The 16,282-nt window shown below is 67.6% G+C and overlaps 7 non-coding genes across 7 annotated transcripts; all 7 read right to left on the bottom strand.

Annotated features, from left to right (window-relative positions):
* Positions 1-772: 772 nt before the first annotated feature.
* LOC141411972 (5S ribosomal RNA) lies at positions 773-891 on the bottom strand. Its single transcript, XR_012436812.1, has one exon. It is a non-coding gene; the product is annotated as a 5S ribosomal RNA (ribosomal RNA).
* Positions 892-3,036: 2,145 nt separating this feature from the next.
* On the bottom strand, positions 3,037-3,155 carry LOC141411971 (5S ribosomal RNA). Its single transcript, XR_012436811.1, has one exon. It is a non-coding gene; the product is annotated as a 5S ribosomal RNA (ribosomal RNA).
* A 2,146-nt stretch (positions 3,156-5,301) lies between these two features.
* LOC141412900 (5S ribosomal RNA) lies at positions 5,302-5,420 on the bottom strand. The gene has a single exon (XR_012437742.1). It is a non-coding gene; the product is annotated as a 5S ribosomal RNA (ribosomal RNA).
* A 2,155-nt stretch (positions 5,421-7,575) lies between these two features.
* Positions 7,576-7,694, bottom strand: LOC141411970 (5S ribosomal RNA). Its single transcript, XR_012436810.1, has one exon. It is a non-coding gene; the product is annotated as a 5S ribosomal RNA (ribosomal RNA).
* A 2,146-nt stretch (positions 7,695-9,840) lies between these two features.
* LOC141412898 (5S ribosomal RNA) lies at positions 9,841-9,959 on the bottom strand. The gene has a single exon (XR_012437740.1). It is a non-coding gene; the product is annotated as a 5S ribosomal RNA (ribosomal RNA).
* A 2,157-nt stretch (positions 9,960-12,116) lies between these two features.
* Positions 12,117-12,235, bottom strand: LOC141411969 (5S ribosomal RNA). Its single transcript, XR_012436809.1, has one exon. It is a non-coding gene; the product is annotated as a 5S ribosomal RNA (ribosomal RNA).
* Positions 12,236-14,376: 2,141 nt separating this feature from the next.
* Positions 14,377-14,495, bottom strand: LOC141411968 (5S ribosomal RNA). The gene has a single exon (XR_012436808.1). It is a non-coding gene; the product is annotated as a 5S ribosomal RNA (ribosomal RNA).
* Between the last annotated feature and the right edge of the window lie 1,787 nt (positions 14,496-16,282).

The following is a 16,282-nucleotide window of genomic DNA, read 5'->3' as shown; positions in this document are numbered from 1 at the left end:
TGTCTGTTGCACGGGGGCAAGCGGTCCCTTCCGTCGTGCCCAAGCCCATGTGACCCCGAAGGCCAGGTGGCCCCGGTCCTTGAGCTGACTGAGGAGTGCTTTGAGACCCGGAGGGTGGCACAGGCGACTGGGCGCCAGCGGCGGCCCTCCCTCCCTTTGAGCGGGACGGGGAGCTGCCGCTGGCATCCGGAGCTCTGGTGGCCTGCGCCCTCTGTCCCTGTGACCGCAGGCTCTGCCGTGGGAGGCGGGATCCCACGTAGAGGTCGCGCGCTGGCTGCCCTGTCTTGGGTTGAGCGACGGAGCGCGACGTGGAGCAGCACCCGACTGAGGCTCCCTGCTTCTCTGTCCCCTGGCGTCTTGCCCTTTACCCAGTGCACCACCTTGTGGCGAGCCCAGGTGTGGCGCGTCCCGCTGTGGGGCCCGCTGGGGTGCAGGACCCACTTTCTCATGGCTTCCGCACGTCCCTCCCCGCCCGCCTGGAGGGCAGTTGGGGAGCGGTCCCCAACGTGGCCTGGGACCAACCTCGCTGGTGACCCGTGTCGCGGGCGCGCGCCCCAGGAGAGTGTGGGGAGGGGAGAGGATTCGGGGATGTAGCTGTGAGGATTCGGTGTGCGTGGGTCTGGCGGGTGGCCCGGACGGGGTCGGGGTCGTGGTCACGGTGGGTCGTTGTGGTGGTGGTGGTGGTGGTGGTGCTGGGGGTGGTGGTGGTGGTGGGGGGGGTGGTGGCGAAGTCCCCGAAGACAAAAGGAGCAGCGAGGGAGGGAGGAGCAAGAGCCTACAGCACCCGGTATTCCCAGGCGGTCTCCCATCCAAGTACTAACCAGGCCCGACCCTGCTTAGCTTCCGAGATCAGACGAGATCGGGCGCGTTCAGGGTGGTATGGCCGTAGACGCTAGCCGCCGCCTCCGGGAGCCCCAAGAGCCTGCCGAGGGCCCCGGCGTGCGTCTCCACGCTGCTCTCCTGGCACGGCTGGGAGTCCGGGTGGGGGCTGGCAGCCCGGGGCCAGCGGCCAGAGGCCCCGCGCGCCTGCTCGGGCAGCCGGTCTCGCCCAGGTGGCCACTGGGTGGCTTTCTTCCCGAGGTGTCCTGCTGCCAGGACGAGGGTCAAGTTTTCTCGGGGGAAAATTTCTCAGTGCTCTCGGGCGCTTGTTCTTCTGGGAATGTCCACTGCTGTGGCCAAGGCGGTGGACGCACAGCTCGGGCCAGGGCAAGCAGCCGCCCTCCTCCGTCGTCTCCTGGAGCCGTATCCTTGGGTGGGTGCGTGGCTCCCAGCGGAGGTCTCGGGGACCCTTCCGGTCCTCTTCGTCCGGAAAGCGCCACTGCCCCTCCAGCCCATCAGGAAAACGGCAGCCGCGCCCTTCGCCGACCCGCTCCGCCCTCCTCCACACTCAGGGCCTGGGGCTGCGGGGCTGAATCGTGAGGCTTTCCAGCCCAGGACTTCACCACTGGCCCGTTTCACACCCGGAATCTTGGGAAGAAGAAACAAAACCAAACACAGCCAAAGCCATCTCCTCCGACCCGGGGCCCCTCCACATCCCTTCCGATCCCGGGTTCCTGCCGGCCTCCCGGGGCGTTTCTCCCAGGCAGGCCTTCGCGGCCACTACACGGGGCTGAGCACTCGAGTCCTCGGGCGTCACGGGGCCCGCGGCCACGCCAAGCACGCACGACTCCCGGGTCTCGTCTGCTCCTGGGTGCCCTGGGCCTCTTCCCTGTGCCGCTGCTGGGTCTTGTGCCCCTGCTTGGCCTCCTTCAGACCCGGCCCCGTGCTACGCGGCCACGTGCTACAGGATCGTGCCAGCAGAACTGGCCCTGGCTGAGCCCCGTACCCACCCTCCTGCCATCCCTGGCCCTGCTAGCAAATGGCAGAGATCCTCTGGCCTCCGAGCCCAGACAAAAATCCTGATGCAGTTGGCCGAGGGGCCGCAAACCAAGGCTTCGCTTGTTCCCGCTCAGGCCCCAGCCATACCCTCTTGTCCTTCGGCTGCTCGTGTGTGGGGTGGGGGAGAGGAGGGTGCGTCCCCGTGCGTGCGTGCGTGGTCTGGGTGTCTCTGCGTGGTGTGTGTGTGTGTGTGTGTGTGTGTTAGATGCCGTGCCTGGTGTAGGTGGGGAAGAGCAAGCCCTCACGCACAGAGCCCCATCACACACTGGGGCCGGGCCGAGGGGGTCAATCTGCTCGGCCTGATTGCGTTGGGCATACATTGCAGAAGGTGGGTTTTCCAAGGCGGAGCAGAGGGTCCCGGCACCTGAGGTTGTCCACGGGGAGAATGTCTGTTGCACGGGGGCAAGCGGTCCCTTCCGTCGTGCCCAAGCCCATGTGACCCCGAAGGCCAGGTGGCCCCGGTCCTTGAGCTGACTGAGGAGTGCTTTGAGACCCGGAGGGTGGCACAGGCGACTGGGCGCCAGCGGCGGCCCTCCCTCCCTTTGAGCGGGACGGGGAGCTGCCGCTGGCATCCGGAGCTCTGGCGGCCTGCGCCCTCTGTCCCTGTGACCGCAGGCTCTGCCGTGGGAGGCGGGATCCCACGTAGAGGTCGCGCGCTGGCTGCCCTGTCTTGGGTTGAGCGACGGAGCGCGACGTGGAGCAGCACCCGACTGAGGCTCCCTGCTTCTCTGTCCCCTGGCGTCTTGCCCTGGACCCAGTGCACCACCTTGTGGCGAGCCCAGGTGTGGCGCGTCCCGCTGTGGGGCCCGCTGGGGTGCAGGACCCACTTTCTCATGGCTTCCGCACGTCCCTCCCCGCCCGCCTGGAGGGCAGTTGGGGAGCGGTCCCCAACGTGGCCTGGGACCAACCTCGCTGGTGACCCGTGTCGCGGGCGCGCGCCCCAGGAGAGTGTGGGGAGGGGAGAGGATTCGGGGACGTAGCTGTGAGGATTCGGTGTGCGTGGGTCTGGCGGGTGGCCCGGACGGGGTCGGGGTCGTGGTCACGGTGGGTCGTTGTGGTGGTGGTGGTGGTGGTGGTGCTGGGGGTGGTGGTGGTGGTGGGGGGGGTGGTGGCGAAGTCCCCGAAGACAAAAGGAGCAGCGAGGGAGGGAGGAGCAAAAGCCTACAGCACCCGGTATTCCCAGGCGGTCTCCCATCCAAGTACTAACCAGGCCCGACCCTGCTTAGCTTCCGAGATCAGACGAGATCGGGCGCGTTCAGGGTGGTATGGCCGTAGACGCTAGCCGCCGCCTCCGGGAGCCCCAAGAGCCTGCCGAGGGCCCCGGCGTGCGTCTCCACGCTGCTCTCCTGGCACGGCTGGGAGTCCGGGTGGGGGCTGGCAGCCCGGGGCCAGCGGCCAGAGGCCCCGCGCGCCTGCTCGGGCAGCCGGTCTCGCCCAGGTGGCCGCTGGGTGGCTTTCTTCCCGAGGTGTCCTGCTGCCAGGACGAGGGTCAAGTTTTCTCGGGGGAAAATTTCTCAGTGCTCTCGGGCGCTTGTTCTTCTGGGAATGTCCACTGCTGTGGCCAAGGCGGGGGACGCACAGCTCGGGCCAGGGCAAGCAGCCGCCCTCCTCCGTCGCCTCCTGGAGCCGTATCCTTGGGTGGGTGCGTGGCTCCCAGCGGAGGTCTCGGGGACCCTTCCGGTCCTCTTCGTCCGGAAAGCGCCACTGCCCCTCCAGCCCATCAGGAAAACGGCAGCCGCGCCCTTCGCCGACCCGCTCCGCCCTCCTCCACACTCAGGGCCTGGGGCTGCGGGGCTGAATCGTGAGGCTTTCCAGCCCAGGACTTCACCTCTGGCCCCTTTCACACCCGGGATCTTGGGAAGAAGAAACAAAACCAAACACAGCCAAAGCCATCTCCTCCGACCCGGGGCCCCTCCACATCCCTTCCGATCCCAGGTTCCTGCCGGCCTCCCGGGGCGTTTCTCCCAGGCAGGCCTTCGCGGCCACTACACGGGGCTGAGCACTCGAGTCCTCGGGCGTCACGGGGCCCGCGGCCACGCCAAGCACGCACGACTCCCGGGTCTCGTCTGCTCCTGGGTGCCCTGGGCCTCTTCCCTGTGCCGCTGCTGGGTCTTGTGCCCCTGCTTGGCCTCCATCAGACCCGGCCCCGTGCTACGCGGCCACGTGCTACAGGATCGTGCCAGCAGAACTGGCCCTCGCTGAGCCCCGTACCCACCCTCCTGCCATCCCTGGCCCTGCTAGCAAATGGCAGAGATCCTCTGGCCTCCGAGCCCAGACAAAAATCCTGATGCAGATGGCCGAGGGGCCGCAAACCAAGGCTTCGCTTGTTCCCGCTCAGGCCCCAGCCATACCCTCTTGTCCTTCGGCTGCTCGTGTGTGGGGTGGGGGAGAGGAGGGTGCGTCCCCGTGCGTGCGTGCGTGGTCTGGGTGTCTCTGTGTGGTGTGTGTGTGTGTGTGTGTGTGTGTGTGTTAGATGCCGTGCCTGGTGTAGGTGGGGAAGAGCAAGCCCTCACGCACAGAGCCCCATCACACACTGGGGCCGGGCCGAGGGGGTCAATCTGCTCGGCCTGATTGCGTTGGGCATACATTGCAGAAGGTGGGTTTTCCAAGGCGGAGCAGAGGGTCCCGGCACCTGAGGTTGTCCACGGGGAGAATGTCTGTTCCACGGGGGCAAGCGGTCCCTTCCGTCGTGCCCAAGCCCATGTGACCCCGAAGGCCAGGTGGCCCCGGTCCTTGAGCTGACTGAGGAGTGCTTTGAGACCCGGAGGGTGGCACAGGCGACTGGGCGCCAGCGGCGGCCCTCCCTCCCTTTGAGCGGGACGGGGAGCTGCCGCTGGCATCCGGAGCTCTGGCGGCCTGCGCCCTCTGTCCCTGTGACCGCAGGCTATCCGTGGGAGGCGGGATCCCACGTAGAGGTCGCACGCTGGCTGCCCTGTCTTGGGTTGAGCGACCGAGCGCGACGTGGAGCAGCACCCGACTGAGGCTCCCTGCTTCTCTGTCCCCTGGCGTCTTGCCCTGGACCCAGTGCACCACCTTGTGGCGAGCCCAGGTGTGGCACGTCCCGCTGTGGGGCCCGCTGGGGTGCAGGACCCACTTTCTCATGGCTTCCGCACGTCCCTCCCCGCCCGCCTGGAGGGCAGTTGGGGAGCGGTCCCCAACGTGGCCTGGGACCAACCTCGCTGGTGACCCGGGTCGCGGGCGCGCGCCCCAGGAGAGTGTGGGGAGGGGAGAGGATTCGGGGACGTAGCTGTGAGGATTCGGTGTGCGTGGGTCTGGAGGGTGGTCCGGACGGGGTCGGGGTCGTGGTCACGGTGGGTCGTTGTGGTGGTGGTGGTGGTGGTGGTGCTGATGGTGGTGGTGGTGGGGGGGGGTGGTGGCGAAGTCCCCGAAGAGAAAAGGAGCAGCGAGGGAGGGAGGAGCAAAAGCCTACAGCACCCGGTACTCCCAGGCGTTCTCCCATCCAAGTACTAACCAGGCCCGACCCTGCTTAGCTTCCGAGATCAGACGAGATCGGGCGCGTTCAGGGTGGTATGGCCGTAGACGCTAGCCGCCGCCTCCGGGAGCCCCAAGAGCCTGCCGAGGGCCCCGGCGTGCGTCTCCACGCTGCTCTCCTGGCACGGCTGGGAGTCCGGGTGGGGGCTGGCAGCCCGGGGCCAGCGGCCAGAGGCCCCGCGCGCCTGCTCGGGCAGCCGGTCTCGCCCAGGTGGCCGCTGGGTGGCTTTCTTCCAGAGGTGTCCTGCTGCCAGGACGAGGGTCAAGTTTTCTCGGGGGAAAATTTCTCAGTGCTCTCGGGCGCTTGTTCTTCTGGGAATGTTCACTGCTGTGGCCAAGGCGGGGGACGCACAGCTCGGGCCAGGGCAAGCAGCCGCCCTCCTCCGTCGCCTCCTGGAGCCGTATCCTTGGGTGGGTGCGTGGCTCCCAGCGGAGGTCTCGGGGACCCTTCCGGTCCTCTTCGTCCGGAAAGCGACACTGCCCCTCCAGCAAATCAGGAAAACGGCAGCCGCGCCCTTCGCCGACCCGCTCCGCCCTCCTCCACACTCAGGGCCTGGGGCTGCGGGGCTGAATCGTGAGGCTTTCCAGCCCAGGACTTCACCTCTGGCCCCTTTCACACCTGGGATCTTGGGAAGAAGAAACAAAACCAAACACAGCCAAAGCCATCTCCTCCGACCCGGGGCCCCTCCACATCCCTTCCGATCCCGGGTTCCTGCCGGCCTCCCGGGGCGTTTCTCCCAGGCAGGCCTTCGCGGCCACTACACGGGGCTGAGCACTCGAGTCCTCGGGCGTCACGGGGCCCGCGGCCACGCCAAGCACGCACGACTCCCGGGTCTCGTCTGCTCCTGGGTGCCCTGGGCCTCTTCCCTGTGCCGCTGCTGGGTCTTGTGCCCCTGCTTGGCCTCCATCAGACCCGGCCCCGTGCTACGCGGCCACGTGCTACAGGATCGTGCCAGCAGAACTGGCCCTCGCTGAGCCCCGTACCCACCCTCCTGCCATCCCTGGCCCTGCTAGCAAATGGCAGAGATCCTCTGGCCTCCGAGCCCAGACAAAAATCCTGATGCAGATGGCCGAGGGGCCGCAAACCAAGGCTTCGCTTGTTCCCGCTCAGGCCCCAGCCATACCCTCTTGTCCTTCGGCTGCTCGTGTGTGGGGTGGGGGAGAGGAGGGTGCGTCCCCGTGCGTGCGTGCGTGGTCTGGGTGTCTCTGTGTGGTGTGTGTGTGTGTGTGTGTGTGTGTGTGTGTGTGTTAGATGCCGTGCCTGGTGTAGGTGGGGAAGAGCAAGCCCTCACGCACAGAGCCCCATCACACACTGGGGCCGTGCCGAGGGGGTAAATCTGCTCGGCCTGATTGCGTTGGGCATACATTGCAGAAGGTGGGTTTTCCAAGGCGGAGCAGAGGGTCCCGGCACCTGAGGTTGTCCACGGGGAGAATGTCTGTTCCACGGGGGCAAGCGGTCCCTTCCGTCGTGCCCAAGCCCATGTGACCCCGAAGGCCAGGTGGCCCCGGTCCTTGAGCTGACTGAGGAGTGCTTTGAGACCCGGAGGGTGGCACAGGCGACTGGGCGCCAGCGGCGGCCCTCCCTCCCTTTGAGCGGGACGGGGAGCTGCCGCTGGCATCCGGAGCTCTGGCGGCCTGCGCCCTCTGTCCCTGTGACCGCAGGCTCTGCCGTGGGAGGCGGGATCCCACGTAGAGGTCGCGCGCTGGCTGCCCTGTCTTGGGTTGAGCGACGGAGCGCGACGTGGAGCAGCACCCGACTGAGGCTCCCTGCTTCTCTGTCCCCTGGCGTCTTGCCCTGGACCCAGTGCACCACCTTGTGGCGAGCCCAGGTGTGGCGCGTCCCGCTGTGGGGCCCGCTGGGGTGCAGGACCCACTTTCTCATGGCTTCCGCACGTCCCTCCCCGCCCGCCTGGAGGGCAGTTGGGGAGCGGTCCCCAACGTGGCCTGGGACCAACCTCGCTGGTGACCCGTGTCGCGGGCGCGCGCCCCAGGAGAGTGTGGGGAGGGGAGAGGATTCGGGGACGTAGCTGTGAGGATTCGGTGTGCGTGGGTCTGGCGGGTGGCCCGGACGGGGTCGGGGTCGTGGTCACGGTGGGTCGTTGTGGTGGTGGTGGTGGTGGTGGTGCTGGGGGTGGTGGTGGTGGTGGGGGGGGTGGTGGCGAAGTCCCCGAAGACAAAAGGAGCAGCGAGGGAGGGAGGAGCAAAAGCCTACAGCACCCGGTATTCCCAGGCGGTCTCCCATCCAAGTACTAACCAGGCCCGACCCTGCTTAGCTTCCGAGATCAGACGAGATCGGGCGCGTTCAGGGTGGTATGGCCGTAGACGCTAGCCGCCGCCTCCGGGAGCCCCAAGAGCCTGCCGAGGGCCCCGGCGTGCGTCTCCACGCTGCTCTCCTGGCACGGCTGGGAGTCCGGGTGGGGGCTGGCAGCCCGGGGCCAGCGGCCAGAGGCCCCGCGCGCCTGCTCGGGCAGCCGGTCTCGCCCAGGTGGCCGCTGGGTGGCTTTCTTCCCGAGGTGTCCTGCTGCCAGGACGAGGGTCAAGTTTTCTCGGGGGAAAATTTCTCAGTGCTCTCGGGCGCTTGTTCTTCTGGGAATGTCCACTGCTGTGGCCAAGGCGGGGGACGCACAGCTCGGGCCAGGGCAAGCAGCCGCCCTCCTCCGTCGCCTCCTGGAGCCGTATCCTTGGGTGGGTGCGTGGCTCCCAGCGGAGGTCTCGGGGACCCTTCCGGTCCTCTTCGTCCGGAAAGCGCCACTGCCCCTCCAGCCCATCAGGAAAACGGCAGCCGCGCCCTTCGCCGACCCGCTCCGCCCTCCTCCACACTCAGGGCCTGGGGCTGCGGGGCTGAATCGTGAGGCTTTCCAGCCCAGGACTTCACCTCTGGCCCCTTTCACACCCGGGATCTTGGGAAGAAGAAACAAAACCAAACACAGCCAAAGCCATCTCCTCCGACCCGGGGCCCCTCCACATCCCTTCCGATCCCGGGTTCCTGCCGGCCTCCCGGGGCGTTTCTCCCAGGCAGGCCTTCGCGGCCACTACACGGGGCTGAGCACTCGAGTCCTCGGGCGTCACGGGGCCCGCGGCCACGCCAAGCACGCACGACTCCCGGGTCTCGTCTGCTCCTGGGTGCCCTGGGCCTCTTCCCTGTGCCGCTGCTGGGTCTTGTGCCCCTGCTTGGCCTCCATCAGACCCGGCCCCGTGCTACGCGGCCACGTGCTACAGGATCGTGCCAGCAGAACTCTCCCTGGCTGAGCCCCGTACCCACCCTCCTGCCATCCCTGGCCCTGCTAGCAAATGGCAGAGATCCTCTGGCCTCCGAGCCCAGACAAAAATCCTGATGCAGATGGCCGAGGGGCCGCAAACCAAGGCTTCGCTTGTTCCCGCTCAGGCCCCAGCCATACCCTCTTGTCCTTCGGCTGCTCGTGTGTGGGGTGGGGGAGAGGAGGGTGCGTCCCCGTGCGTGCGTGCGTGGTCTGGGTGTCTCTGTGTGGTGTGTGTGTGTGTGTGTGTGTGTGTGTGTTAGATGCCGTGCCTGGTGTAGGTGGGGAAGAGCAAGCCCTCACGCACAGAGCCCCATCACACACTGGGGCCGGGCCGAGGGGGTCAATCTGCTCGGCCTGATTGCGTTGGGCATACATTGCAGAAGGTGGGTTTTCCAAGGCGGAGCAGAGGGTCCCGGCACCTGAGGTTGTCCACGGGGAGAATGTCTGTTCCACGGGGGCAAGCGGTCCCTTCCGTCGTGCCCAAGCCCATGTGACCCCGAAGGCCAGGTGGCCCCGGTCCTTGAGCTGACTGAGGAGTGCTTTGAGACCCGGAGGGTGGCACAGGCGACTGGGCGCCAGCGGCGGCCCTCCCTCCCTTTGAGCGGGACGGGGAGCTGCCGCTATCATCCGGAGCTCTGGCGGCCTGCGCCCTCTGTCCCTGTGACCGCAGGCTATCCGTGGGAGGCGGGATCCCACGTAGAGGTCGCACGCTGGCTGCCCTGTCTTGGGTTGAGCGACCGAGCGCGACGTGGAGCAGCACCCGACTGAGGCTCCCTGCTTCTCTGTCCCCTGGCGTCTTGCCCTGGACCCAGTGCACAACCTTGTGGCGAGCCCAGGTGTGGCACGTCCCGCTGTGGGGCCCGCTGGGGTGCAGGACCCACTTTCTCATGGCTTCCGCACGTCCCTCCCCGCCCGCCTGGAGGGCAGTTGGGGAGCGGTCCCCAACGTGGCCTGGGACCAACCTCGCTGGTGACCCGGGTCGCGGGCGCGCGCCCCAGGAGAGTGTGGGGAGGGGAGAGGATTCGGGGACGTAGCTGTGAGGATTCGGTGTGCGTGGGTCTGGAGGGTGGTCCGGACGGGGTCGGGGTCGTGGTCACGGTGGGTCGTTGTGGTGGTGGTGGTGGTGGTGGTGCTGATGGTGGTGGTGGTGGGGGGGGGTGGTGGCGAAGTCCCCGAAGAGAAAAGGAGCAGCGAGGGAGGGAGGAGCAAAAGCCTACAGCACCCGGTACTCCCAGGCGTTCTCCCATCCAAGTACTAACCAGGCCCGACCCTGCTTAGCTTCCGAGATCAGACGAGATCGGGCGCGTTCAGGGTGGTATGGCCGTAGACGCTAGCCGCCGCCTCCGGGAGCCCCAAGAGCCTGCCGAGGGCCCCGGCGTGCGTCTCCACGCTGCTCTCCTGGCACGGCTGGGAGTCCGGGTGGGGGCTGGCAGCCCGGGGCCAGCGGCCAGAGGCCCCGCGCGCCTGCTCGGGCAGCCGGTCTCGCCCAGGTGGCCGCTGGGTGGCTTTCTTCCAGAGGTGTCCTGCTGCCAGGACGAGGGTCAAGTTTTCTCGGGGGAAAATTTCTCAGTGCTCTCGGGCGCTTGTTCTTCTGGGAATGTTCACTGCTGTGGCCAAGGCGGGGGACGCACAGCTCGGGCCAGGGCAAGCAGCCGCCCTCCTCCGTAGCCTCCTGGAGCCGTATCCTTGGGTGGGTGCGTGGCTCCCAGCGGAGGTCTCGGGGACCCTTCCGGTCCTCTTCGTCCGGAAAGCGACACTGCCCCTCCAGCAAATCAGGAAAACGGCAGCCGCGCCCTTCGCCGACCCGCTCCGCCCTCCTCCACACTCAGGGCCTGGGGCTGCGGGGCTGAATCGTGAGGCTTTCCAGCCCAGGACTTCACCTCTGGCCCCTTTCACACCTGGGATCTTGGGAAGAAGAAACAAAACCAAACACAGCCAAAGCCATCTCCTCCGACCCGGGGCCCCTCCACATCCCTTCCGATCCCGGGTTCCTGCCGGCCTCCCGGGGCGTTTCTCCCAGGCAGGCCTTCGCGGCCACTACACGGGGCTGAGCACTCGAGTCCTCGGGCGTCACGGGGCCCGCGGCCACGCCAAGCACGCACGACTCCCGGGTCTCGTCTGCTCCTGGGTGCCCTGGGCCTCTTCCCTGTGCCGCTGCTGGGTCTTGTGCCCCTGCTTGGCCTCCATCAGACCCGGCCCCGTGCTACGCGGCCACGTGCTACAGGATCGTGCCAGCAGAACTGGCCCTCGCTGAGCCCCGTACCCACCCTCCTGCCATCCCTGGCCCTGCTAGCAAATGGCAGAGATCCTCTGGCCTCCGAGCCCAGACAAAAATCCTGATGCAGATGGCCGAGGGGCCGCAAACCAAGGCTTCGCTTGTTCCCGCTCAGGCCCCAGCCATACCCTCTTGTCCTTCGGCTGCTCGTGTGTGGGGTGGGGGAGAGGAGGGTGCGTCCCCGTGCGTGCGTGCGTGGTCTGGGTGTCTCTGTGTGGTGTGTGTGTGTGTGTGTGTGTGTGTGTGTGTGTGTGTTAGATGCCGTGCCTGGTGTAGGTGGGGAAGAGCAAGCCCTCACGCACAGAGCCCCATCACACACTGGGGCCGGGCCGAGGGGGTAAATCTGCTCGGCCTGATTGCGTTGGGCATACATTGCAGAAGGTGGGTTTTCCAAGGCGGAGCAGAGGGTCCCGGCACCTGAGGTTGTCCACGGGGAGAATGTCTGTTCCACGGGGGCAAGCGGTCCCTTCCGTCGTGCCCAAGCCCATGTGACCCCGAAGGCCAGGTGGCCCCGGTCCTTGAGCTGACTGAGGAGTGCTTTGAGACCCGGAGGGTGGCACAGGCGACTGGGCGCCAGCGGCGGCCCTCCCTCCCTTTGAGCGGGACGGGGAGCTGCCGCTGGCATCCGGAGCTCTGGCGGCCTGCGCCCTCTGTCCCTGTGACCGCAGGCTCTGCCGTGGGAGGCGGGATCCCACGTAGAGGTCGCGCGCTGGCTGCCCTGTCTTGGGTTGAGCGACGGAGCGCGACGTGGAGCAGCACCCGACTGAGGCTCCCTGCTTCTCTGTCCCCTGGCGTCTTGCCCTGGACCCAGTGCACCACCTTGTGGCGAGCCCAGGTGTGGCGCGTCCCGCTGTGGGGCCCGCTGGGGTGCAGGACCCACTTTCTCATGGCTTCCGCACGTCCCTCCCCGCCCGCCTGGAGGGCAGTTGGGGAGCGGTCCCCAACGTGGCCTGGGACCAACCTCGCTGGTGACCCGTGTCGCGGGCGCGCGCCCCAGGAGAGTGTGGGGAGGGGAGAGGATTCGGGGACGTAGCTGTGAGGATTCGGTGTGCGTGGGTCTGGCGGGTGGCCCGGACGGGGTCGGGGTCGTGGTCACGGTGGGTCGTTGTGGTGGTGGTGGTGGTGGTGGTGCTGGGGGTGGTGGTGGTTGTGGGGGGGGTGGTGGCGAAGTCCCCGAAGACAAAAGGAGCAGCGAGGGAGGGAGGAGCAAAAGCCTACAGCACCCGGTATTCCCAGGCGGTCTCCCATCCAAGTACTAACCAGGCCCGACCCTGCTTAGCTTCCGAGATCAGACGAGATCGGGCGCGTTCAGGGTGGTATGGCCGTAGACGCTAGCCGCCGCCTCCGGGAGCCCCAAGAGCCTGCCGAGGGCCCCGGCGTGCGTCTCCACGCTGCTCTCCTGGCACGGCTGGGAGTCCGGGTGGGGGCTGGCAGCCCGGGGCCAGCGGCCAGAGGCCCCGCGCGCCTGCTCGGGCAGCCGGTCTCGCCCAGGTGGCCGCTGGGTGGCTTTCTTCCCGAGGTGTCCTGCTGCCAGGACGAGGGTCAAGTTTTCTCGGGGGAAAATTTCTCAGTGCTCTCGGGCGCTTGTTCTTCTGGGAATGTCCACTGCTGTGGCCAAGGCGGGGGACGCACAGCTCGGGCCAGGGCAAGCAGCCGCCCTCCTCCGTCGCCTCCTGGAGCCGTATCCTTGGGTGGGTGCGTGGCTCCCAGCGGAGGTCTCGGGGACCCTTCCGGTCCTCTTCGTCCGGAAAGCGCCACTGCCCCTCCAGCCCATCAGGAAAACGGCAGCCGCGCCCTTCGCCGACCCGCTCCGCCCTCCTCCACACTCAGGGCCTGGGGCTGCGGGGCTGAATCGTGAGGCTTTCCAGCCCAGGACTTCACCTCTGGCCCCTTTCACACCCGGGATCTTGGGAAGAAGAAACAAAACCAAACACAGCCAAAGCCATCTCCTCCGACCCGGGGCCCCTCCACATCCCTTCCGATCCCGGGTTCCTGCCGGCCTCCCGGGGCGTTTCTCCCAGGCAGGCCTTCGCGGCCACTACACGGGGCTGAGCACTCGAGTCCTCGGGCGTCACGGGGCCCGCGGCCACGCCAAGCACGCACGACTCCCGGGTCTCGTCTGCTCCTGGGTGCCCTGGGCCTCTTCCCTGTGCCGCTGCTGGGTCTTGTGCCCCTGCTTGGCCTCCTTCAGACCCGGCCCCGTGCTACGCGGCCACGTGCTACAGGATCGTGCCAGCAGAACTGGCCCTGGCTGAGCCCCGTACCCACCCTCCTGCCATCCCTGGCCCTGCTAGCAAATGGCAGAGATCCTCTGGCCTCCGAGCCCAGACAAAAATCCTGATGCAGTTGGCCGAGGGGCCGCAAACCAAGGCTTCGCTTGTTCCCGCTCAGGCCCCAGCCATACCCTCTTGTCCTTCGGCTGCTCGTGTGTGGGGTGGGGGAGAGGAGGGTGCGTCCCCGTGCGTGCGTGCGTGGTCTGGGTGTCTCTGCGTGGTGTGTGTGTGTGTGTGTGTGTGTGTTAGATGCCGTGCCTGGTGTAGGTGGGGAAGAGCAAGCCCTCACGCCCAGAGCCCCATCACACACTGGGGCCGGGCCGAGGGGGTCAATCTGCTCGGCCTGATTGCGTTGGGCATACATTGCAGAAGGTGGGTTTTCCAAGGCGGAGCAGAGGGTCCCGGCACCTGAGGTTGTCCACGGGGAGAATGTCTGTTCCACGGGGGCAAGCGGTCCCTTCCGTCGTGCCCAAGCCCATGTGACCCCGAAGGCCAGGTGGCCCCGGTCCTTGAGCTGACTGAGGAGTGCTTTGAGACCCAGAGGGTGGCACAGGCGACTGGGCGCCAGCGGCGGCCCTCCCTCCCTTTGAGCGGGACGGGGAGCTGCCGCTGGCATCCGGAGCTCTGGCGGCCTGCGCCCTCTGTCCCTGTGACCGCAGGCTCTGCCGTGGGAGGCGGGATCCCACGTAGAGGTCGCGCGCTGGCTGCCCTGTCTTGGGTTGAGCGACGGAGGGCGACGTGGAGCAGCACCCGACTGAGGCTCCCTGCTTCTCTGTCCCCTGGCGTCTTGCCCTGGACCCAGTGCACCACCTTGTGGCGAGCCCAGGTGTGGCGCGTCCCGCTGTGGGGCCCGCTGGGGTGCAGGACCCACTTTCTCATGGCTTCCGCACGTCCCTCCCCGCCCGCCTGGAGGGCAGTTGGGGAGCGGTCCCCAACGTGGCCTGGGACCAACCTCGCTGGTGACCCGTGTCGCGGGCGCGCGCCCCAGGAGAGTGTGGGGAGGGGAGAGGATTCGGGGACGTAGCTGTGAGGATTCGGTGTGCGTGGGTCTGGCGGGTGGCCCGGACGGGGTCGGGGTCGTGGTCACGGTGGGTCGTTGTGGTGGTGGTGGTGGTGGTGCTGGGGGTGGTGGTGGTGGGGGGGGGGTGGTGGCGAAGTCCCCGAAGACAAAAGGAGCAGCGAGGGAGGGAGGAGCAAAAGCCTACAGCACCCGGTATTCCCAGGCGGTCTCCCATCCAAGTACTAACCAGGCCCGACCCTGCTTAGCTTCCGAGATCAGACGAGATCGGGCGCGTTCAGGGTGGTATGGCCGTAGACGCTAGCCGCCGCCTCCGGGAGCCCCAAGAGCCTGCCGAGGGCCCCGGCGTGCGTCTCCACGCTGCTCTCCTGGCACGGCTGGGAGTCCGGGTGGGGGCTGGCAGCCCGGGGCCAGCGGCCAGAGGCCCCGCGCGCCTGCTCGGGCAGCCGGTCTCGCCCAGGTGGCCGCTGGGTGGCTTTCTTCCCGAGGTGTCCTGCTGCCAGGACGAGGGTCAAGATTTCTCGGGGGAAAATTTCTCAGTGCTCTCGGGCGCTTGTTCTTCTGGGAATGTCCACTGCTGTGGCCAAGGCGGGGGACGCACAGCTCGGGCCAGGGCAAGCAGCCGCCCTCCTCCGTCACCTCCTGGAGCCGTATCCTTGGGTGGGTGCGTGGCTCCCAGCGGAGGTCTCGGGGACCCTTCCGGTCCTCTTCGTCCGGAAAGCGACACTGCCCCTCCAGCCCATCAGGAAAACGGCAGCCGCGCCCTTCGCCGACCTGCTCCGCCCTCCTCCACACTCAGGGCCTGGGGCTGCGGGGCTGAATCGTGAGGCTTTCCAGCCCAGGACTTCACCTCTGGCCCCTTTCACACCCGGGATCTTGGGAAGAAGAAACAAAACCAAACACAGCCAAAGCCATCTCCTCCGACCCGGGGCCCCTCCACATCCCTTCCGATCCCGGGTTCCTGCCGGCCTCCCGGGGCGTTTCTCCCAGGCAGGCCTTCGCGGCCACTACACGGGGCTGAGCACTCGAGTCCTCGGGCGTCACGGGGCCCGCGGCCACGCCAAGCACGCACGACTCCCGGGTCTCGTCTGCTCCTGGGTGCCCTGGGCCTCTTCCCTGTGCCGCTGCTGGGTCTTGTGCCCCTGCTTGGCCTCCTTCAGACCCGGCCCCGTGCTACGCGGCCACGTGCTACAGGATCGTGCCAGCAGAACTGGCCCTGGCTGAGCCCCGTACCCACCCTCCTGCCATCCCTGGCCCTGCTAGCAAATGGCAGAGATCCTCTGGCCTCCGAGCCCAGACAAAAATCCTGATGCAGTTGGCCGAGGGGCCGCAAACCAAGGCTTCGCTTGTTCCCGCTCAGGCCCCAGCCATACCCTCTTGTCCTTCGGCTGCTCGTGTGTGGGGTGGGGGAGAGGAGGGTGCGTCCCCGTGCGTGCGTGCGTGGTCTGGGTGTCTCTGCGTGGTGTGTGTGTGTGTGTGTGTGTGTGTGTGTGTTAGATGCCGTGCCTGGTGTAGGTGGGGAAGAGCAAGCCCTCACGCACAGAGCCCCATCACACACTGGGGCCGGGCCGAGGGGGTCAATCTGCTCGGCCTGATTGCGTTGGGCATACATTGCAGAAGGTGGGTTTTCCAAGGCGGAGCAGAGGGTCCCGGCACCTGAGGTTGTCCACGGGGAGAATGTCTGTTCCACGGGGGCAAGCGGTCCCTTCCGTCGTGCCCAAGCCCATGTGACCCCGAAGGCCAGGTGGCCCCGGTCCTTGAGCTGACTGAGAAGTGCTTTGAGACCCGGAGGGTGGCACAGGCGACTGGGCGCCAGCGGCGGCCCTCCCTCCCTTTGAGCGGGACGGGGAGCTGCCGCTGGCATCCGGAGCTCTGGCGGCCTGCGCCCTCTGTCCCTGTGACCGCAGGCTCTGCCGTGGGAGGCGGGATCCCACGTAGAGGTCGCGCGCTGGCTGCCCTGTCTTGGGTTGAGCGACGGAGCGCGACGTGGAGCAGCACCCGACTGAGGCTCCCTGCTTCTCTGTCCCCTGGCGTCTTGCCCTGGACCCAGTGCACCACCTTGTGGCGAGCCCAGGTGTGGCGCGTC

This window comes from Castor canadensis, chromosome 10 (assembly GCF_047511655.1).
Source record: "Castor canadensis chromosome 10, mCasCan1.hap1v2, whole genome shotgun sequence".
Taxonomy (NCBI): Eukaryota; Metazoa; Chordata; class Mammalia; order Rodentia; family Castoridae; genus Castor; species Castor canadensis.
The sequence above is the reverse complement of the archived record's forward strand: the minus strand, read 5'-3'. Positions and strand labels throughout refer to the sequence as shown.